General features: G+C 52.2%; 1 protein-coding gene, 1 long non-coding RNA gene and 1 pseudogene across 3 annotated transcripts in view; 2 read left to right on the top strand and 1 right to left on the bottom strand.

Moving 5' to 3' along the window:
* The window catches only part of LOC311530633 (C-type lectin domain family 2 member D-like), an 839,985-nt pseudogene extending 832,084 nt beyond the window's left edge, over positions 1 to 7,901 (bottom strand). Inside the window, exons 1-2 of the transcript in view lie at positions 7,809 to 7,901; positions 7,141 to 7,239 (exon numbers count right to left, since the gene is read on the bottom strand). The product of the transcript in view is annotated as a C-type lectin domain family 2 member D-like (transcript). The remainder of the gene's footprint in view (positions 1 to 7,140; positions 7,240 to 7,808) is intronic.
* Positions 1 to 23,288, top strand: part of LOC311530639 (C-type lectin domain family 2 member D-like) — a 119,368-nt gene that overhangs the window by 74,627 nt on the left and 21,453 nt on the right.
* Positions 556 to 16,801, top strand: LOC311530669. Its single transcript, XR_014714055.1, has 3 exons — positions 556 to 697; positions 1,818 to 1,967; positions 16,438 to 16,801. It is a non-coding gene; the product is annotated as an uncharacterized lncRNA (long non-coding RNA).

The raw sequence follows: 23,288 nt of genomic DNA on the forward strand, positions 1-23,288 counted from the left end.
CAATGCAAGGTTTATTTTATTTTATAAGTTTTATTAAGTTATAATTACCCAAGCATACAGAAACTTTATACAGACCTCTGCACAAGTTACAAATATAGTTATACTTTCTTAAGAGTCTTAGGGATTGAATGGGTCTTTTATGGCTTGATTATTAGTAGAGGGATGGTTTCTGCTGGAGTCTTCCATAGGGAGCTCAATTTTTACATGTTGGGCATTTTTTTTAAATAATGTGATTTTGTTGATACCTACATTTTGTGCATGTTTATGAAAGTGTTAACCTTTTTTTATGGGTTTGCGTTTCCTGGAAACTAAAGGGATCCCAATTTTTTTATATGTGTAAGTTTTTTTAATTTTTATGAGCATTGACACACAACCTGTATTTTGTGGTTAAGACACATGTTGGAGACAGATGTGCCTTTACAGTATTTTTATAATTTACTATTAATTTTTTGTGTGGAGGGGGTAATTTTGTGCAATATTACCACTTGGTACCTTTTTTCATAATTTTATGGCATTGCCATAAACATTTAAACATTGCCTCCCATGCAGGGAAGAAATAATCACCCCATATTACATTCTGTGTCAAGACAAGGCCAACATGTTTGAACTTTGTCATCAATCTGGTATGTTTTTATTCCATCTTCATATTACTGAGAAGCTCCTTCTAGCAACAAACCCAGACCAAAGATACAGCATGGTAAGAATTTCAGGGTTAATTCATTAAAAAATAAGTAAGTAGGCAGGTAGGTAGGTTCTGGTTGGGGCTTTTGGGTAATCAGATCAGGGGCCTGTTACCTGATCAAGTTTCAAGTTTCAAGAAGGAAACCTTGAAGCCCTGAGGAAGCCTTGTAGGACATTACACAATGGCATAGAAAGCAATGGAGAGAGCTAGTAAGCTACCAGGGTGGGCATTGGAAATGTGCTCATCATAGGACTCTCACTCCCTGCCTGGAGTTTCTCTGTATGAAACATTGTCAAGAATCAAATGCTCGATTTGGGGGAAATTCAGGTGAACATTAACTAGATACAGAGCTAGGATAGTCTTTGTTTCCCTCAAACAGGGTTTGGCTTCTGCCCCTGCCTTAGGGCTGCCTGACTATTCTAAGCCTTTTACCCTTTTCTGCCATGTACAATCTAGGTGTGCACTTGGAGTTCTCACTCAGATGCACGGAGAAAAGAAACGCCCAGTGGCTTATTTCTCTGCCACTTTAGACCCTGTTGCCCAAGGCTTACCCCCCTGCCAGCATCCTAGCGGACTATGCTAGTGGCAGGGCTGGACCCTGGAACGGGGGAGGGGCAGGGCTGGGAGCGTCCCGGGCAGGGGCTCCTATCGTGTGCCAGGAACTAGCTGCAAGTTCGGGCTGGGCTGGGGAGGAACAGGACCTCGTCCCCTGCATGGGCTGCTCCCAGGGCCAGATCAGAGCCACCTCCAGGAACCTCCCCCAGCAGCAGAAAGCTCCGTGGCCGCCGGCCGGGAGCCCAGCTCTGAAGGTAGCACCACTGCCAGGAGCAGTGCCGAAGTCAGGGTCGCAATGCCGTGACACCCCTCCCCCAATAGCCTTGAAACCCCCCATGACCCTCTTCTGGGATGGGATCTACTCAGTTACAACAGGGTGACATTTCAGATTGAAATAGCTAAAACTGTGAAATTTAAAAGACTTTTAAAAATCTCATGATTGTGAAATTTACCAAACTGGATGGGTGAATTTGGTAGGGCCCTACCCAGGAGACTTCACAGGGGGGTAATTCACATTACAGATACACAAATGTGGATCCTCAGTTGCACTGTTTATATCACGGCCGCTTCTTTCTGGTAGATCCATTTGAGCTCCGCGGCACACGTCTCAGACAGAACCTGGCTGCCTTTTATCCACCCGCAGCTGTTCCCATCTGCAGAGCCTGAGAAGCTGCAGAGTGAGAGAGAGTCCGTGTCACTGTGGGTCCCTGTAACAAGGAAAGGCCCAGGGGTGAGTCTTTCCTCCCCCTCCCTGTACTGGGAAGCTGGGCTCTGGTGTTGTCTTTCATCTCTAGCTTGAGATCTCTTCCCCCCCACACCCAGCAGTTCCCTGCTCGCCCCCTCCCCGATCCGCGCACAACACCAGCCCCTCCTCACCTGCTGGCGGAGACCCCCAGTCCCCAATTGCTCCGCGGGCAGCCGGAGCCCAGCTCGCAGCTCGCCCAGGCTCCTGTCCCCTGGAGCGGGCTCAGAGCGAACCCGGCTGGCAGGCAGAGGGAGCAGCGAGCGGATGGGCTGCCCTGCCAGGAGCCGCCAGGCTCGGGGAGAGGGTCCCGCTGCTGCAGCCCCGCTCAGCTGGTCAGGTCAGCAACACTGGACTGAAATGCAACCAGCTGTCTGCCCCCGGGGAGTGGGCGAAGAGCAGAGGCTCCAGCCGGTCAGGATCCCGCAGCGCTCCCTGCTTTTGTGCTGCCCCGGGTTTTTCGCTGGAGCTACATGGGGGTGTCTTCCTTAAATACGCCGCTAGATCTGGCAGCACCGTGATACGTCATATGAGGCGCATCATCCAGCCCATTAGAGGCGTGTCGAGGAGCGGGACGGAGCAAAAGTTCTCTGACTTGATCCTGTGCCATTGGGGTTGGGCTTCCCTCCCCTCCAGGTTAGGTGACCCAGAGCTGGGAGGCAGAGGCAGAGTATAATCCACATTACACCAGGAGGCCGGGGGACTCAGATACACCTCCAACACACAGTTCCTCATCTGCTTCCTTCTGACTTCTAGTTGCACTTTCTCTAAACCAGCTCTAACTTACTGCCCATTCTCCCCTTTTATGGCTCATGATATTTGGTGTTTTTCTTAAAGCCCCAGCTCCTAGAGTCCTGTGAGCAGGCCAGAATCTCAGTTCTCATTTTTTTCTTAGAGAAGGGGGACAAAAAGAAGTCTTTAACCCTTGCAGAGCATGATAGAAACCATGACTGCCAAAGGCTCACAAACCAGCAGATAAAAAACTCTGCATTTAGTATTTTAAGTCGCATGGTTTTTAAGCGGGTCTCATGGTTTTGAGGCCTGACTCATTTTGAACTCTTGCGGTTATCAATACAGAAATTATCTAACTCCTCTCTCTCTTTCTCTGTCACACACACACACGCGTCACTTAGTCTTACACACCTGCTGTGGGCACTGACTCCCTGGGTGCTCCAGGACTGAAGCATCCACAGAAAAAAAACAAAAAAACAACGGGTGCTCAGCACCCACCAGGCACCTGCCAATCAGCTGTTTGGAGGTGGGTGGGAGGTCAGAGCCGGGGCAGGATGAGGGGGCGCGAGGGGGCAGGGGGTAAATCAAACTTCTCAAGAGCCTGTCTGTGCCCAATATCGTTTTAAGGGGCTCCTACCTCCTCTCTCCTGCCATGGCTCTTAAAACCAACTGAGTAACTGAAGCTTCTGCTGCCCAGGGCCCTGGGGTGAGCGGTGCTAATGCCAGCCGCAGTATGGCCTGATACGGCCTGCACCCTATTTGGGAGACTAAGGGTGAGAATTTTCACCGGGAGTAGGCTCAAGACACTGCTGGGTAGCAGGCCCAGAACAGCCAACCAGAAATCCCCCCTATTGTCACTGGGGTTGGGTCCAGGCGAACAAGGAAAAGAGAGACGTCTGGTGCACCCCCCTCCTTGCATCACGGGCTGACATACGCGGGGGAACGTGAGGCGGTGCGGGGTGGTAGTTCACATACTTTACTTGCCACGGCTTTCATGGGACTGTGGAGGTTGATGCTTCCCTAAAACCTCTGGGTACAACTTTCTGACTCTCTTTTTCCCTCCCGCACCCACTCACACGCTAAACCCCCTGAAAGTAGCAAACACTGAAAACCCATCGCAGGCAGCCTAGCTCCGAGCAAGCAGCAGGAATGGGACAGAAGCACAGGTGTTCTCCTCGCCCCTGGCAGAATGCCTTGTGCGGGTTGTACCTGGGGGGTGCAGGGGTGGAATGAGCCAGGGACGTCTGCCCGTTTGAGCGATTCATAGCAGGCAAACGAGGCACCTTTGGGGGAGCCTTGTCCAGGCCTGCCATGGGTCAGCTCTCTCAAACCACCACTCCTGGCAGCGCAAGCCCGACCTTCCAGCCCCCTGCAGGCCTCGCTCTCTGTGTACAGGTTAGCGATAGACACCCCCAAAGCCTCTGAGCGTCCCTCTGGAGTGCTCAGCCCGTTCCACAGAGCACATGCAGAACTGTGACTCTAACCCCAGAGGCGCGGTCCACAGCAGCTTGTAAGATTCAATTCAGGCCAACCACTCTATTGAGAACACAGCAATTAGATATACAGAAAACAGGAATGAGTTTATTATCAAAGAACAGAGATGCAAGCGAGAGTGAATAAATACTGGAAAGTAATGGTTACATAGAAAACAAAATCCTCACACTTTCTAGAGCCGGGGTTCTCACAAATTTTTGGCAGCCTCAGCATGCGGCTCTGACAATACTTAACTAACTGTAGGAAAAACAAACAAATAAATTACATGTGCATATTTACGTAGGGATTTTTTGCAGACTCAATAATAAATATAAGGTACAGTTGTGTCTTATCTTTACTGGACCTAAACACAGAACAAACCAGTGCTTTGCGCAGTCTTGTCTTTTTTGTTTTTCTTTTGCTTTTTTGGTCAAAGGTGGACGGCTGTACAACAATTCTGAACTAAATTTAAAAATCCTTTACATAATAGAAGTCCAAATAATAATGAAAGAAGGTATCTGCCAATATGTCCAAAATTTCTTTCACAGACAAAAAAACCCAATCAACCTAGCCCAGTAATAATAATGATAACAGTAACAACAAAATCTGAGCCGTTACTGTTGTCTTTTCAGCTTGGTTTTTGCATCATTTAACAGCTTGCGCCTCTGAAACTCACCGTGATAATTTTGTTCAACTTCCCTTGCACAAGTGCAGTATGGATGTTGCACGACATACATTTCAATTTGATGAATTTCTCTCTCACACTGCAACTTGCTCAGAAATGGAATCAGATGGCTTCAGAAACACAGTAAACTGCCTTTCCCCCTGGTGCTGAAGTGTTCATTTTTCTTTCTCTGTTTTGCTTTTCTTAGCAGAAGGTCCCAGAGGAGCCACCTGCTGTCACATTCAAGGTCATTTTCTGGCACTAGATTATCTGAAATACTTTCTGATACCCAGTCACATTTATAACTCTTTCACCTCTCCCCCCCAAGCCCCATGAACAATCGCAACCTACCCAAACACCACGCAGTGAGATGGCCCATAGCCACTTACAGAGCTACAATAACATGAGATGTAAACACAGTGGTTAGAGGTCTATAAAATCATGAGTGGTGGGGAGAAAGTGACTAAGGAAAAGCTATTTACTTGTTCCCATAACACAAGAACTAGGGGCCACCAAATGAAATTAATGGGCACCAGGTTTAAAACAAATAAAAGGAAGTTCTTCTTCACACAGCGCACAGTCAACCTCTGGAACTCCTTGCCTGGGGAGGTTGTGAAGGCGAGGTTGTGAAGGCTAGGGTTTAAAAGAGAATTGGATAAATTCATGGAAGTTAAGTCCATGAATGGCTATTAGCCAGAATGGGTAAGGAATGGTGTCCCTAGCCTCTGTTTGTCAGAGGGTGGAGATGGATGGTGGGAGACAGATCACTTGATCATTGCCTGTTAGGTTCACTCCCTCTGGGGCGCCTGGCATTGGCCGCTGTCGGCAGACAGGATACTGGGCTGGATGGACCTTTGCTCTGACCCAGTAAGGCCGTTCTTATGTTCTTAGCAAAAGAATACACTTTGCGACTTCAAAGAAAACCACACCGATGTAGCTCAGCTCTGCCGGCATGGTACTATTTAAAAGGAACAGGCACTCTAAGTCGGGAAGACTTAGGAAACGTGGCAGCGGTGATCAGAAAATGAGCATGTGTTCACTCACGCACAAGGCATGTCTGACCCTGTAGATTTAACTGTCCAGTGCACGGTAGCCCACACCCCTGCCCTACTGAACTGAGCAGAGAAGTCAGTGACTAACAGTTGATGGCACAGGCTGTCTCCACCATCCATCTCCAGCTCAGATGCCACATGTTCTGCAGAGCTCCCTGCACCTGCAGGTGTGTAACCAACCCTAAGCTCACAGATTCCCACCTTACACAGTGAGAGCCAATGCTGCCCATTTCAACAGCCTGCCATTACAGCAGGGAGCTGGGATTCAGGGCCCATCTATATCAGAGCAATCTGCACCAGTATAATCACAGTGATGCAGTGACATCGGGGCAAGCACCTCCTGGAGATGCGCTGGAGCAGTGCGGCTCGCTCTGGTAACTTCCTGCAGCGAACTGCACCAAGGCAAGCTCCTTTTTGCACCAGTGCAGTGCATCTGCTTTAGCGGTTTGCACCAATTCAACTGCACGGATGTCATGACATCGGCACAGAGGATTCCTAATGCAGACAGACCTGGATTCAATCCCCTCTGCCAGCTGCTAAACCCTCCTGGGGCCCAGTGATCAGATCCCAGGGCAGTAGAGAAATCCCATCCCCGACAGTCTCCAGCACGCCCTGCCCCAGACGACGGGGGGATACAGCAGGGTTCATGTTCACCGCAAACAGACGCCCTCTGCACGAGCACACGCTGTCTGGGCAGCCCGGGGGTGTGAATGGTGCTAAGGGACCCTTCATGGCCAAGCTCAGCGATTGGTGGGTTTCCACACTGCGCTGGTGGAGGGGTCTAGACTTAATTCTACGGCTCATTTCAATAACACGGTAGCACCTGCCGCCCAGCCACAGGCGTGACCTGAAGATCCAGGAAGGCCAGGCTGGTAACCTCAGAGCAACACAGGGAAGGCAAAGGGCTCAGGGATGCGCTGCACCCTGTCCCATTGGACACCCCGGTCAGGGACTGTTTCATGGCGCATGGCAAAGGCGACTTGGGTCCAAAGTGCTCAGAGATGGGCTGGGGGGGCTAATGTCAGTCAAATCGTCCCGACACAGAGAGTGCCCAGGTGCAGGGGTCTGGGAGGGAGCAGGAGGAGGGTTGGGGAGGAACATCCCCCAGGAATCCTCTGTCCAAGGTGCAGAAGCCGGACAGGCCGGGAGGAGAGAGGGACCGTGGTAGGTCACGGGGGAATGGGATGCACGGAGTTCGTAGATGGAGGGGAAGGGAGCGGGGCGGAAGCTGGGAACTCACCTGCCAGAGCAATGATGGCAGCGATCAAAGCAGACGATACAACTGTCAGTGCAACCACAACTCTAGGGGTTGGACTTTTCTTGCAGTTCCAAGGAGGGTCTGAAACAGAAAGACCCGTCAGGCAGGGCTGGGAGGACACGTCTCACTGACAGCACCGGGGCTGGAGCTGCCCTGGAACATGCACCGTTCTGTCGATTGCTCCTTCCGTCAGACACTCTGGGAGGGGAGCCCAGAGGGTCAGGCAGACCCCCCCACCAAGGGCAGATGGAGGGTCCATGGCTCCCTAGAGCTACCCTGGGGCTGTTACCAAGATCTGGCTCTGGCTGGGTAGCAGGGCCTCAGAGCAGCAGCAGGGCCATGGTAAGAGCAGCAGCTGTGGGGAAGTACAGACACTCCCCCTGCTCTGGGCAGGGAGCCTGGGGGGAGGGATACGGACCAGGGCTGCTCTCGGCCCCCCACCCCTGGCAAGTGGAGGGTCATCCACGGCTCCCTGCAACTGTCTGCACTGCAGCTGCCAGCCAGAGGTGGGGTGGGGGGACCTCAGGGGGAAGAGGAGGAGGAGGGGCGGGGCCAGTGACAAAAAGTGGGAGGGCCACGCTCCCTTCCAGCACCCCAGGCAGTCTCAGTGTCTCTCTCCAGCCTGCCCCCAGGCAGAGACGCCCCATTACCTGGGTTCCCTCCAGGCTCCAGGTGTCCATTGCCATTAACACACAACTCCTACAGCGGCTCTTCACTCTCAGCAACCCAGCTGCTGGCCCCATTGTCCCTCTCAGCGACACTCAGGACACAGACGCTGCTGCAGGTGCTGGGCTGGGGTCGGCTCCTCTCGGTCTGAGTGGGTCCGATTTGGCAGCAGCAAAGCCGAGGCAGAGGTCCTGGCCCTGGCTCCCCATCCCTGCTCCAGACTCTCCAGCCGATATGAACCCGAGACAGACCAAGCAGGACAGGTCAGGGGTGGGGGAGGCCATTTGTGGTTTCTCGTTGCCTGCCCAGTATGCAGTATGCCAGAGGTGGTGCCATGATGATTAAAACCCCTTAACTCCTATCGGCCCCTCCGCCCCCAGGGCCGCAGAGACTTGATCTCCTACAGGCCCTGCCCACCAGTGACAGGCACCCAGCTGGGGGGTGGGGGAGAAGACCCTCCTCACACACACAATCCTCCTAGAAGTAAGTGTGAGTAGGGATATCATAAGGGGACGGGGCTGGGGCTCGAAACATCCTTGTCCCTGGCCCAGCCCCCTCCTGGCAGGGCGGGACTTGAACCAATGTCCTGCGCTCCTCTGCCCGACCCTTCCTTTCCCTTCCCGGGGGGGCTCTCGAACCCCCCCCGCCCTTCGGCCCGGGGCCCGCCCCCCGAATCGCCCCCTTTTGGCCCAGAATCCACCTCCCTTCAGCCAAGAACCAGCCCCTGCCACAGCGCTGCCCTCCCCATGTGGTCCCCAGCCATCGCCCGAGCCCCCCATTTGGAGCCCCACCCCCATGCGGTTCCTAGACACCCGCCCGAGCTCCGCCCCCATTCCAGCCCCACTCTCCCTATTTGGAGCCCCGCCCCCATTCGGTCCCCAGCCCCGAGCCCTTCCCCTCCCGGCCACCGCCCCATTCGGGCCCACCGTGCCCCCTCGCCCCAGCCCGGCTGTGACTGTAACCAGCCCGCAAACCCCGCCGCGCAGAGAGCGAGCCACCGCGGAGCAGCCAGCAGCACCTACCCTCCCTCCCAAGCCCTGGGTGGCTCTTTCAGGGACCCCTGGGACCGAGAGCGTCTCACCCACAGGAATAGCACCCAGCGGCGCAGCCGTGGGGAAGGAGGTGAGGTCCCGCGCACCAGCCAGGCCGGCTTGCAGCCGCATCCCGCCGGGTGAGTTCACAGCCACAGCACGACCTCAGCCACAGCTGAAACGCCAGTGCCCGATTTCCTCACAACAGCGGCCGATGCACATGCCCCCTGCCCTCAGCCCCGCCTCCATTTAACCCGGCTCCCCCTTCTCTATTGCATCAAACAAGGTGCACAAGTACTCCTTTTCTTTTTGCAAATACAGACTAACACGGCTGCTACTCTGAAACCTGTCATGGTGCAAGGCACTGAATTTAGCCGTATGGAGTGGAAATCTATCAACTTCATGAAAAAACTCATACAGATACAGACAGACATCATCTTCCTTTCCAAATGCAAACAGATGGACATCATACCAAAAGGACTGAAGGTAAAAACTCCATTACAATCTACATACCACACAGACTATGCTGACAGCCTGTGCCACACGCTCTCAAAGAAACTGCGGAACCACCTGATCAACATCCTCTACAGCAAACAGGGAAAGATTAAGAATGAGCTCTCAAAGCTGGATACTCTCATAAAAAACCAACCTTCCACACAAACTTCCTCATGGCTGGACTTTACAAAAACTAGACAAGCCATTTACAACACACACTTTGCTTCTCTACAAAAGAAAAAGGACACTAAACTCTCTAAACTACTACACGCCACAAGGGGCCACAACAGTGGTTCCCTTAACCCACCCGGCAATATTGTTAATCTCTCCAACTATAGTCTTAGCCCAGCAGAAGAATCTGTCCTATCTCGGGGCCTCTCCTTCTGCCCCTCCACCCCCACGATACAATTCTGTGGTGACCTAGAATCCTATTTTCAACGTCTCCCACTCAAGGAATATTTCCAAAACACCTCTGAACAACATACTAACCCACAGAGACCTTGCTACCAACACTACAAAAAGAAGGATTCTAGGTGAACTCCTCCTGAAGGTTGAAACAACAGACTGGACTTCTACAGACGTGCATGGGCTGAAATAGTGGAAAAGCAGCATCCCTTGCCCCATAACCTCAGCCGTGCAGAACACAACGCCATCCACAGCCTCAGAAACAGCTCAGACATCATAATCAAAAAGGCTGACAAAGGAGGTGCTGTTGTCATCATGAATAGGTCGGAATATGAACAAGAGGCTGCTTGGCAGCTCTCCAACACCACTTTCTACAAGCCATTACCCTCTGATCCCACTGAGGGTTACCAAAAGAAACTACAGCATTTGCTCAAGAAGCTCCCTGAAAAAGCACAAGAACAAATCAGCACAGACACACCCCTGGAACCCCGACCTGGGGTATTCTATCTGCTACCCAAGATCCTTAAACCTGGAAATCCTGGGCGCCCCATCATCTCAAGCATTGGCACCCTGACAGCGAGATTGTCTGGCTATGTAGACTCCCTCCTCAGGCCCTATGCTACCAGCACTCCCAGCTATCTTCCAGACACCACTGACTTCCTGAGGAAACTACAATCCATCGGTGATCTTCCTGAAAACACCATCCTGGCCACTATGGATGTAGAAGCTCTCAACACCAACATTCCACACAAAGATGGACTACAAGCCATCAGGAACAGTATCCCCGATAATATCACGGCAAACATGCTGGCTGAACTTTGTGACTTTGTCCTCACCCATAACTCTTTCACATTTGGGACAATGTATACCTTCAAATCAGCAGCACTGCTATGGGTACCCGCATGGCCCCACAGTATGCCAACATTTTTATGGCTGACTTAGAACAACGCTTCCTCAGCTCTCATCCCCTAATGCCCCTACTCTACTTACGCTATATTGTTGACATCTTCATCATCTGGACCCATGGAAAAGAAGCTCCCTGGTGGCAGACAGCTGGGTGCGTTTCCCTTCCGTGTTGCTGACCTGCCCAGCTGAGCGGGGCTGCAGCCGCGGGACCCTCTCCCCGAGCCTGGCGGCTCCCAGCGGGGCAGCCCGTCCCCTCGCTGCTCCCTCTGCCTGCCCACCGGGGTCACTCTGAGCCCGCTCCCCGGGCGGGGGGGGGGGGGGGGGGCTCTGGCTCCAGGGGACATTGGCCTGGGCGAGCTGCGAGCCGGGCTCCAGGCGCCGGCTGCCCACGGAGCGATTGGGGGCTGGGGGTCTCCTCCAGCAGGTGAGGAGGGGCTGGTGTTGTGCACGGATCGGGGAGAGGGCGAGCAGGGAGGTGCCGGGTTTGGGGGGGAGAAGAGTTGGGTGGGTGCATCGATCACACTGGGGAACGCGGGGTCTATTGGGGAGGGGGCTGTGTGCTGACCAGATGGGGGAGGAGGTTTGGGTGGGGTTATTGGGGAGTGGGCTGTGCACTGACCAGATGGGAGCGGGGGCAGGTGGGGTCTATTGGGGAGGGCGCTGTGCGCTGATCAGGTGGGGGTATTGGGGAGGGGATGGGGCGGGGTCTATTGGGGTGGGGGCTGTCTGCTGACCAGATGGGGGAGGGAGTCGCGCGGGGTCTATTGGGGAGGGGGGTGTGCGCGGACCAGATGGAAGGAGGGTTAAGGGGGGCAAAATAGGCGGGTAACCTGCAGGAGCTGAAGTTGCCTCCCGAGACAAGAGCTCTGCTGCTGGGCAGCAAATCACGAGCGCGGATCGTTTTGGGGTGGAAGGGGAAGTGATTTTTCTCTGCAGTGAGAGAAGACGTCTCCGTTGGTCCCCAGGGCAGACTTCGTTTCTTTGTCTTTTAACTGATGGGCCAAAGTGTCCTAACGCCCCCTCTGAACTGCCGTCCCAGCAGCGCCGTGTGTCTCAGCCCGCCGTGTGGGGGGGGTCTGGGGCTGACCCTCACTTGGGGTCCCAAGCAAGCACTGGGGACGAGGCGCTGAAGGACGGGATCTTACTGGAGGGCAGCTGAAGAGATTTTATTCTAGCAAAGCGCCAGCTCTCTGCCTAAAGCACCGATCTCCTGCCTGCTCTGAAATCCACCCGCTGACTTGGAGCCTTGACAGTTTGTGTGCCTCGGGGGGGGGGGGGGGGGCACAGGGCCATTTGGACAAGGGATTTCTGAGATCCCCTCCTCCCCCTAACAAAACCCCCAACCAGCTAAAGTTGATCTGCTTTCCATACAGCCAAGGCTGCTCAGATCACTGCAGCAGGGTTTTAAATGCATCCGATGAAGTGAGCTGTAGCTCAGGAAAGCTTATGCTCAGATAAATTTATTAGTCTCTGAGGTGCCACAAGTCCTCCTGTTCTTTTTTTAGATGGCTGAGAGTTCTCCAGCAGAGTGCAGGGCGACCCCCAGCCCTTTGGGGGAGATCAAATGACCACGTTATGAACCACTTTGATTCTAGGTTTGCCTGCTGCTCAGCCGGTGTGAGACTCAGACGCCAAGCAGATCACACTGTGCCCGTGCAGGGAGAGAGGGGAAGGAGCTTGAAAGCTAGTTATGGGTGCCTGTCACGGGTAGGCGGGGCATGTAGCAGATCAGGTCTCTGAGGCCCTGTTTGTCAACCATTCAGTTTTCTTCAAGTTGCAAGGAGAGAGGCTTGTAGACGGCCTGGAGAAGAAATCGCTTTGCATGAGGATTCTGTCGATGTTGAAGCCGAGGGGTGTTTTCTGCAAAGGGAGGAGGTGGGAAGGAACCTGCTTTACGGCTCAGGCTCTGTCTGCACTTAAAACACGATAGAATCATAGAATCATAGAATATCAGGGTTGGAAGGGACCCCGAAGATCATCTAGTCCAACCCCCTGCTCAAAGCAGGACCAATTTCCAGTTAAATCATCCCAGCCAGGGCTTTGTCAAGCCTGACCTTAAAAACCTCTAAGGAAGGAGATTCTACCACCTCCCTAGGTAACGCATTCCAGTGTTTCACCACCCTCTTAGTGAAAAAGTTTTTCCTAATATCCAATCTAAACCTCCCCCACTGCAACTTGAGACCATTACTCCTCGTTCTGTCATCTGCTACCATTGAGAACAGTCTAGAGCCATCCTCTTTGGAACCCCCTTTCAGGTAGTTGAAAGCAGCTATCAAATCCCCCCTCATTCTTCTCTTCTGCAGGCTAAACAATCCCAGCTCCCTCAGCCTCTCCTCATAACTCATGTGTTCCAGTCCCCTAATCATTTTTGTTGCCCTTCGCTGGACTCTCTCCAATTTATCCATATCCTTCTTGAAGTGTGGGGCCCAAAACTGGACACAGTACTCCAGATGAGGCCTCACCAATGTCGAATAGAGGGGAACGATCACGTCCCTCGATCTGCTGGCTATGCCCCTACTTATACATCCCAAAATGCCATTGGCCTTCTTGGCAACAAGGGCACACTGCTGACTCATATCCAGCTTCTCGTCCACTGTCACCCCTAGGTCCTTTTCCGCAGAACTGCTGCCTAGCCATTCGGTCCCTAGTCTGTAGCTGTGCATTGGGTTCTTCCGTCCTAAGTGCAGGACCCTGCACTTATCCTTATTGAACCTCATCAGATTTCTTTTGGCCCAATCCTCCAATTTGTCTAGATAGCTGCTGCAGCCCTTTAGTACAGACACTTCCCACAGCAACGGGACTCCGAGTCCAGCGCTCTAGGCCTCGCTGCCTCCATTAGTACAGAAAAGGGTGAGAAAAATGATGAGGGACGTGGAGCAGCTTCTGTGTGAGGAGAGATTAATAAGACTGGGACTTTTCACCTTGGAAAAGAGATGACTAATGGGGGATAAGATAGAGGTGTAAAAAATCATGACTGATGTGGAGAAAGTAAATCAGGAAGTGTTGTTTACTCTTTCTCATAACACAAGAACCAGGGGTCACCCAATGAAATTAAGAGGCAGCGGGTTTAAAAGAAACAAAAGGAAGTATTTCTTCACACAATGGAGAGTCAACCTGTGGAACTCCTTGCCAGAGGATGTTGTGAAGGCCAAGACTATAACAGGGTTCAAAAAAGAACTAGATAATTTCATGGAGGACAGGTCCCTCAACTGCTATTAGCTAGCATGGGCAGGGATGGTTTCCCTAGTCTATATTTTCAAGAAGCTGGGAATGGGTGACAGGGGATGGATCACTTGATTACCAGAGCTCCTGTGATTCTGGGTTGTTTTTTTTTTAAATCTCTCCACAATTTTGGTTGCAATTGAAACTTCTAGTTAAAGCGATCAGTGTGGGGGGAGGGCGGGGGCTGGACTCTCTGTTGCCTTGCACTTTGTTTGTGTCACCTTTACACTGATGCAAAGTGAGCATGAAATACCAAAAGAACTGCAGACACTAGTGTAAATGACACACACCAGAATCAGGGTATGGCTGAATTGGGGCCCAGAACTCTTCCCTCACCCACCCATCACGGCACAAGGAGTTTGATCCTGGGCCTCATGCCAACTGCCCATAAGGGGCAGCTTAGAAATTCTTCGGTTGCACAAAGCTGGTGTGTCTCCCTATGTCACCTGCCTCCTCCCAATCTTTAGTCTGGGGACTTGGTGTGGTAGCAAAGAGAGTGTGGTGCATAATGCTGGCTCAGAACTGCTGCCACGACAGCCAGTGTAACTTAGAGCAGCCTCAACGGTGCTCTACGTTTTATGTCAGGTGCTATTTCAGGCACCAGCCAGCCAAATCTTGGGGGAACAAAAGGGTGACTTCAAGCCCCCTTTTCTCATCCCTCTCTGCTGAGCCAAGTGAAAACTTGGCACTGCTGAGAATTCAGACCCAGGCATAAGGCAATGGAGAACGCCAATCTTTCTTCTGCTGTGAAGAGTTGGTAAAACTCAAAGCCCAGATGGCACCGTTATTAAGCCCATTATTTTTTTCTCTTTGCTATTTAAAAATAATGAGATGCAAAACCAATATGAGTGCAGCAGTAATGTTGTGCGGTTCGGACACACAAGTTAAGTTTCCTATGACAACACGAACTTGATCAACTTGCATGTCTGGAGCATATTTTTCCTCTTCCTGTTGTTCTTGTTGTATTTCAAAATTTACCACCCAGGGTTCTTTGTGGCATGTAATGCGGCTTGTATTAAAAACGCCACAAACGCAAACTTACAGGAATGGGCCAGAACTTGACAGCTTACAGGAGTGGCCGCTACAGGGATCGGGGCTGAGTTTAGAGGGCACAATTTTCAAAAGCACCAAAGTGACTTAAGTGGACTTGGGAATTTTACCTCTAGTCTTCCTTATGAATTAATTTTTTATTTTTATTTTTTTTTAAAGGGAGCTGTAGCCTGTTTTCCACAGGGTCAGTCTGAGTTCAAGCCAATGCCGTAGGGCATTTCAGGCTGCTGTCCTGTCTGGTCCAGCTCAGGGGACAATATCTGATGCTTCCAGGAAAAGCAAGAACCGCTGTAACATACATGGCTAGTTTTACCATGCTGTAAATGCAGGTGGGGAATTCATTACTGACCTCCGTGGCATTCAGACTATGTCCTGAAGCATGGGATTGGGCCAGAGGGACAGCTAGCGCTGGACACAGTGTCTAGGGTCTCAGAGTGGGAAGTTCCTTGGAGAATTCCACTGGGTGGGAGACTCAGCTGTGAAGGGAGGGGGCGAGCAGGAGCATCTCATAAACCCAAGATTGGAATAACTGAAGTAATGTTCCTTTTACATGGAGCCTCAGCTCTCTGGAACCTCTGCAAATGCTTTAGCCACGTGTTTAACTCCATCCATAGGAGTAGCCTTGGATCGCAGTGGGAGGGCTCAGGTGCGTAAGTGTTTGCAGGATGGGCGCTCAGGGCAGTCCCTGATGCCAGGGCAAAGTGGATGTGAAGTGCCACTGTCTGGATTTGGGAGCCTGCCTGCACACCAAATTCACTAGGTGGTGGGTGCATGACTGCAAGGCGCTGGGCTGGGGAAAATCAGCCCCGGGTGGTTATTTTGAGTAGAAAACCAAAGCCATTTCTGGGGTCTTTCAGCTTCTAATGCCCTTTCCCTTCTGCAACTGGACTTAAGCCTATGATAAAATCCTTCTCAATGCCAAGTCAGTGTCATAAATCACTGGAGTGGGTGCAGGAATCAGTAGGCGACGTTCTCTGGCCTGGGTTATGCCAGGGCTCAGACTAAATTATTCTTCCCAAAACTTTTAAAAGCTGAGACCCCACCTCAAGGCAAAGAAACCAATCGTGCCCCTCACCTGTCAGCAATGTGCTAGCGACCCCACCCCCCATTTTCATGGATACATCTTCAAACCCCACCCTTCCCACCACGGCTAGCCTTTCCCCAGGCTTCAGAAGACGCTAGAGGAGATGATCCTAACCGTTCCCTCTAACCTTAAGAGCTGAGGGACCCCATCCTGGAGCATCTTAAAAATCACGGTTCCCAGACTCTGTAACGGGGCTGCTTTGCCGGGCTCACCTTTCTCCCTCCGTCAGGTTGGCCGATGGGGATAATGAGCCTGGAGATCTCATTCCCGCTGTTCTGAGTGGTGCCCATGTGCACACGACCCAACTCAGCTCTTCCTGTATCCCAGGAATGTCTTCATCTTCTGGGATCCTCATGGCAGCAGTGGGATGATTTAACGAAGTCCCTTAGTCATGGGGCCTTTCTCTCTCTTTTGTTTCAGAGCCAGTGTCCTGGAATCGTCTCCTGGTGCATGGAGTGGTGGCAGCGGTGGGGGTGCTAGTCTTACTGTACCGATGTGGGTTTTGGAAAGGTAGAGGGAAAGTGTTTGCCTACTCGCGACTCGTCTTCAGGAAGCTGCTGACTCATCCCTCCCCGCAGCCTGGAAGTCGGCAGGATTCCCAGGAATCTGAGCTCCCCGCAGTGTGTGACAGGGACGGGGACCAGGCCCAGGGAACCAGAAACAGGAATCGAAACTCAGTCCTGGATAATGGGGAAGGAGACCTGTTTGCGAATTCGTATCCGGTCTGCTGAATTGTTCACGTCCAGACCCTCCCCACAGTTCTTAAAAAGTCGAAGCATTTCGTTTAGACGCTTTCCAAACAAACCATTTAGATTTTTCAGTTTGAAACATTTTTTTGTTTAAAAATCTCCTTCAATTTTATTTTAAAGATTCAAAAAGTTACAACCCTTGAAATGTTCCTGGGTCTTTTTGTTTTTTTTTGGTTTTTTTTAAAGCTTTTTGGTTCATCAAAAATTTGGAAAAATGTTAGTTTTGTTCAACCTGAAACCGGTTTTTTTCCAACTCTTTTTTGGAATTGCCAGCTACCAAAAAATTCTGTTTGCCCAGCTCGAGGGGCAGGTGAGGATTTTGGCAGTTATATTGTGCGTCTCTAAGTCTCCTTGTTGCTCAAAGTTTTCTTACTGCAACAAATTAATTTGGGATGAGGGCAGGATGGGCAAAAGCTTCCTAAAAGTGTGTGTGGGGGGGCTGCTGGCACCCAAACTGTGGCCCAGCCCCTGTGCCACCCCTTCTCCTCGAGGTCCTGCCCCCTCAAACCGCTCCTTTCCCTGAGGCCCCCCCTCACACCGCCTTTTTCCCTGAGCTCCCACTTCATGCCGCCCCTTTGCCCCCAAAACACTGCCCCCGCTCACTCCCTTCTCTCCCCCATCATCCAGTCACTCACACTTATGGCCAGTAAAAAGTGGTGGGCCCTGGTCTCCCCTGTTCCGGGACCCCTAGATGAGAGTGGGAGAGGATGAAGAACTCATTTCAAATATAACTCCCCCCGCACCTTAAAACAGCACAATTTGCCAGCAACAGCAAAACATGCACGGAACCAACCCGGGCCAGTCACACTGTGTTGTGTGTGACATTCCCGTCTTGGGGCGGTTTATGTCTTGGAGAATGTGAACCCTGCAGGCCTGGGTGTTTCTCTGCGTAATGTGACCTCAGTGCTCCTGATGAGAGCCGTTGTTTGTAAAAGTTTCAGTAGCGGACATATTTATCATTCATGTACATACAGACAGACATAGCGAGGGTGGAGAGGTTCATGAAAGTTGAAGAAGAAACCACTCTCCCCCCCCATATTCTTCAAACTTATTTGGAAATGTTTTTAATGATCAAATTTTTGTTTCATTTTGGTGGGAAAAACTCCACATTCTCTCTCAAGTGGGCAGAGAAATCCAAAATGTTTTTTTTAAAGAGGTAACTTTTTTCAAATGATCAATGTAATCCAAAGTGGCATTTTTAGTTCAAAGGTTGCATTGTCAGTGTAAAACCTTTTTGAACCAGCTCTGTTACTGTATAACAAGATGAGTTTATTTTTCATGATGCATTGTTTGGGCCAGGTTCCAAGTGGCATTTCAGTTTTTGCACAGCTCTTCTCTTCTTGCATCAGCACCTCTCATAACCTGTGGCCTTAATCTTGGGCCTGGAAACACTTACGTTCATGTTTAACTTTAATTACTGCTGTGAATAATTCCATTTCAATGGGACAACTCTGAGGTCGGGTTTACGCTACAGCCCTATATCGGTGTAACTATGTCGTTTATTTAATTTTCTTTCTTTTATATGTGAAAGTTCTTGAGAGGTTAAAGCAGGTAAAATACATGAACAGGTTCGGACAGTCCGAGTTTGTCAGTGCAAAGTGACAGCAGAGATGTGGTATCTGCTAGTTTTCCATAAGTCTCTCAGGGTTACCCAGGATAACTTTGGGGATCTCAGTCTTGCATCGGGAATGTTCCCTGAAAGTGTCCAAACAGTTTAGAGCTACAGAACCATTTCCTGGATCCATTCTTATAGCTGTCTTCCCCGGAAAGCAGTCTGGCAAGAGTTCCTGTCAGCTCATTGCTAAGTTATCTGTCAAAACAGTAGAGTTTTCACGTGCCTAAGTAGCCCCTGGAATCAGGGTGAAATTATCCTCCCTGCCACCACCAAAATTGGAAATCGTGCCCCGGAGTGCACGGTACCCTACCGTGCTTCCCCCATAGGAACTGCATGAACAGGCAACTCTGCAAGTTCTCTGCATGCCTCTGCAAGTGACCCCCATGCCTCTCCATTGCCTTGGCCACATGTATCCTGTCCCCATGCCGGCGGTAAAACCAGAAAAAGAGGGAAAGAGCTCACCACTGCGACCACCTGAGGGAGCTGTTGGGTTGAGATCAGCTGGTCAAAGCAGGCAGTAGGGACAGAATCTGAGACTTGAAGCTCCTTGAGTGACCTCTGCCCTTTCTAGACCTGCCCTTCAATCAGACACAGTGATTGTAAAGTTGAATGTGATAGTAACTAGACCCATTTGAAACCCTTCACCACACAAGACAAAGCCCGTAGGATTCATCATGAACTATTTATTTCTCCTCCCCTGGCTCCCTGCAGCCACCAGCCACCTTGGAGCTTTCTCTATCTCTCCCAGGCTGGGCTCACTTGATTGCAGGAGATCAGCGGAGGGTCCAGCTTTGCTCTTTCGCTTCCATTCTTCACGTCTTTGGGTGGCTGCATTGGCAACTGAGCAGCCTAATGGAAACACTGAGTCCTCTGTCTCGGCAGGCAGGCCCAGCCGCCAAAGCCAAAGACTCCCTGAGAACAGGGGGATGTTCGCCTGAACTCTCAGGAGTGGAGGCTGGGCCCATAGGGTAGGGATACCATATTTGAACTTTCAAAAAAGAGGACACTCTGAGGGTGGGGGGGGAGTGGTAGCCCTGCCACCTATCTACTCCCTCCCACTTCCTGCCCCCTGACTGCCCCCCACAGAACCGCCAACCCATCCAACCCCCCCTGCTCCTTGTCCCCTGATCGCCCCCTCCCAGGACCCTGCCCTCTATCTAAGCCTTCCTTCTCCCTGTCTCCAACTGCCCCCTCCTTAGACCCCTCCACCCTAACTGCCCCCCTAGAACTCCAGCCCCTACCTGTCCCCTGAGTGCCCTTCCCCCTATCCGCACTCCCACCCCCTGACAGACCCCTGGCTCTCCCACACCCATCCAACCACTCCCTGTCCCCTTACTGCCCCCGCAGAACCCCCAACCCATCCAATCCCCCTGCTCCCTGACCCTGACTCCCCCGCATACCTCCGCCCTGTCCAACCCCCCCGCTCCCTGTCCCTTGACTCCCCCGACCCCTCTTCATATGCCCACCCCCTGACAGGCTCCCTCCAGAACCCCTCATCCATCCAACCCCTCCTGCTCCCTGTCCACTGACTGTCCCTTGGGACCCCATGCCCCTTCTCCAGCCCCCCCGGCCCCCGTACCCTGCTGCTCAGAGCAGTGTGTCTGGGGTGCGGAGCCAGACACAGTGCCGTGCTCCCCCACAGAGTGCGCAGCTCCCCCTCCGCCCCCAGAGTGCTGCATTGGGAGGGAAATCCCGGCCCTTTGGAGAGTTTTACCAATTCCTCCCTGAGGGCAATTTAAAACACAAAAAGCCGGACATGTCCGGGAAACTCCGGACACATGGTAACCCGACCACAGGGACTCCAGGATCTGCAGCTGCTACCACCTGTATGGTGAATCCTCCAACTCATCACCAACCAGCTCTTCCCCATTCTGCAACCTGGCCCCATGGTCTGACCGTGCAGGAGAACAGAAACCCTTTGGGACAGCAGGAGAGTCTTCTCAATGCTGCACTCTTTGCATGGCTTCCTGCGGTCATCGTGAAACACGACTACCCGGCCCCCAGGAGTCTCTCAAGGAGCTGCCGGCACAGTCACTGGGCACCCACTCGTAATGCTCTCGGGCAGTGGCATTGCAGAGGGAGCTGAGCAGACCGTCCCTTCTGTGACTTCCTGAATTGCTGCCAGGACGGATTCTCCTCTGCGCTAGGGAGAGTCCCCGAGGACAAGCAGCTGTGATGGGGGAGGGGGCAAGACAAGCACTCCCCATGAGCCCTTGACTAGCAGGTAAGCAGGACTCTGGGAGCCAAGGCATCGGTGTGTCTTGCTGGGAGAGCAGAGCTGGAGAGCAGAAAAGGGCATTGGAGGAATTGTAGAAAAGTCATTGTCATGGCCGGGTCATGGGCAGCCAGACCTAGTGGTCAGGGGCAGAGTCCACACTCACAAGACAGGAGTCGAGAGTCAGCTGGGTCAGGACACTGGAACAGCAGAAGCAAAAGACCAAATTGTGTTCAGAATCTCAAGTCAGGTGAGTCACCCTGAGTCCAGATGCCAGAAAATCAAGCCTGGGGAGTGGGAGCAGGAACAGCCAACACACGGTCCAGAGCCGGGGAGGATCTCGGCTGTTCAGACAGCTTCTTCTTCCTGCTGCTGGTTTAAGGAGGTCCCGGGGGCCGATTAGCTGCTCTGGGACTCTGCCAATAGGAGCCTCAAACTGGGTCTGGACTTCGTCAGTCCTAGGTAAGCAGTTTTTCGTAGGCTTCCAGGTGGCGTGCTGGAGGGTGGCTGCTCCCAGGAACCCTGCAGACCCGGGTTAATGACCCAGGGGTCAGGACAGTGAGTGATCTCTCCCTGCTCAAACCTCCTGCACGAAACAGTCTCCAGGGTCCCGGGCGCATCCTCTGAGAAGAAAAAAACACAGTCATGAGGACAAATAGGCTATGGAACAGGAGCCCCCTCTTTCTTGCAACAGCCCCAAGTGCCCAGAAGGGTGGACGGTTCTTACCTCCAGGAGATGCCTGGGATCTTCCATCGAAGCCTCAATGGGACCCTGTTGCTTGGTCTGACAGAAGGAGATCATCTGTCCCCACTGCTCCCTGCACTGGGCTGGCTGCAGCACACATCTGTGTAAGAGGCTGGGCCAGAGAAATGTTACAATCAGGGTCCAGGCACCCCAGAAGGAGAACAGAGGGTCTGAAACCAGAAGACGAAGCAATCAAATCAGCGGATTCGACAGAGACGTTTTCTACCCTACAGGGACATCAAAGAAGGTCTGTTAGGAAAGCTGAGATGTTAGTCTGGAAACTGCTAAGGCAAAGATTGTGACTTGTTAAGATTCAGTTTTAGTCACTACGAAGTGTGTTGTGTTTTGTTTCTCTCTTTGAAATTTGTCTCTTTCTCTTGCTTAGTATCACTTAAATCTCTTCTTTGTTACTATACTTCCCAAACCACCTCAGTGTTGTGTGTTCGAGTGAAGTGTGATTCTCCAGCCTACCCAACAGGCTGAGCTGTGCCCTGTCTCTCTGAAGGTAGCGAATAATTTCTGAGCGGTGCTGGGCCCAGAGTCCAAGGGCAGTTTACCAGACATCTTGTGGGAAGCCCAAAGAGACCAAAGGAGCAGGAGAGATTCTGGCCCCACCGACCCATGGGAAATTCCCACAGAAGAGCCTACCCAGGGCTCTAGACACGGCCACTTTGGGTGTGTACCAGAGTTCACTCACCGCTAGATGCTGGCCAGGCCTCGTGTCATTGCTTTCTCGCTGGGCTAGCAACCCCGCTCATACTCACTCTTGCAGTTTGTTGGCTGGGAACTCAGCCCTCCAACCAGGTGACTGTCCTTTACTCCACTCCTTCCTGGGTCGTGCTCCTTGCAAACAAAGTCCCAAAATGTCTTGAACAGAAACAAGGCCTTCCACCCTCGTGGGGAGTTCTTCCTCAGCCTGATTTCGGTTCGGCCTGCCCTTCTTGGGTTTCTATGGTCTTCTATGTCCCCTTCCTTAGGGACAGTGAGAGAAGCCAGTCCTACCCTGGACTCCAGGGTTTGGCCCAAGGCTATCTCCTGAACAGCTCGCTCTGCTTCTGGACTTTTGCTGCTGTTTTCCCTTGTTTCCTCTCAGGTGGGGCTCACTTGATCATCAATTTGGCCTAGCCCCAGGCTAGGCAGCCATAGGCCAAGCCACCCTGTTAGATACCCTCCTCCTTCAAATCCGGTCCAGCCCGGCTGACAGGTTTGCTGAGGGGATGGTGAAACCCCATTGCTGATCAGAAGGAGGTCAGAGTCTGTTCCCTACGAGCTGAAGGTCCGTTTGTCCTGCTGTGGCAAGTGGAGCTGGAGAGCGGAGATGTTAGGTGAAAGAGACTGCATGATGGAGTTGGAGACTGAGGGACAGGAGCCTCCTCCCAGAAACGCTCCCAGGAGAAGAGGTTTGAGGAGGAGTTCTCTGGGGAGCCTCCTGCTTGGAAAAAAACAAGGGTGGCACACTGATGAAGATGTCTCTGTCCCAGGGATGGGGGAAGCTCCCAGCCAGGCTATGCAGCAGGGATCCCATTTCTCCCCCAAGAAACCCATTTTGCCCAAAGAAGTCAATGGCTCTTACCTCCAAGAGGGAGTGGGCTCTTCCCTCTAGGCCTCTTTGAGAACTACTACTGCTTGGCTTCCTAGGACAAGGGACCTGTCCCCACTGCTCCCTGAGGTGCTTCAGCTTCTGACTGCACCCATCTGGGAGGCTGTCACACACCCCAGGGCCTAGAAGACATGCGGGGAGGAGGCTCCTCTTCATGTCAGACTCTGAGAGCCCAGAGAAGGGCCAAAGGAAGAATAAAGGGCAGGAGATGAAGCTAGCCCTGAGCCTCTGTCCCATTCTCACCTCCTCAAAGGTGGAGCTTCCTGAGCTTCAGTTGGGCAGACAGTCTGTAGCCCTGACGCAAAGGTCCTTCTGCGCCATATGGGGCAGGAAGATCTCTGCCTGGG

This window comes from Lepidochelys olivacea, assembly GCF_965140295.1.
Source record: "Lepidochelys olivacea isolate rLepOli2 genome assembly, chromosome: 14".
In the NCBI taxonomy this organism is placed as follows: Eukaryota; Metazoa; Chordata; order Testudines; family Cheloniidae; genus Lepidochelys; species Lepidochelys olivacea.